Source organism: Rhincodon typus, chromosome 7, assembly GCF_021869965.1.
Source record: "Rhincodon typus isolate 14 chromosome 7, sRhiTyp1.1, whole genome shotgun sequence".
Classification (NCBI taxonomy): Eukaryota; Metazoa; Chordata; class Chondrichthyes; order Orectolobiformes; family Rhincodontidae; genus Rhincodon; species Rhincodon typus.
The window spans coordinates 46,321,137-46,321,501 of record NC_063338.1 but is presented as its reverse complement, the minus strand read 5'-3'; positions in this window follow the sequence as shown (position 1 = coordinate 46,321,501).

Below are 365 nucleotides of genomic sequence, written 5' to 3'. Positions count from 1 at the left end.
GATATTCCTACTAACCATAGGGCAATCAGTTTAATATCAGTAGTGGGTAGGTTTTAGAAAGAATGATTAAGGACAAAAATCAATAGGTGAGATTTCAGTGAATTAATGAAGTCTAGCTTGGATTTGTGAAAGGCAGATCATGCTCAACAAATCTATTTGAATGCTTTTGCAACACAATGGATATTGTCTATATAGATTTTAAGAAAGTATTTGACCAAATGTCACAAAAGGAGTTAGTTAACAAAACTGAGAATCATAAATTAGGAAAGTCAGTGACAAAAAAAATGACTTCAAGACAGAAAGCTGAGAGTCTTGGTAAATGAGAGACAACAAGGTGCAGGGCTGGATGAACACAGCAGGCCAAG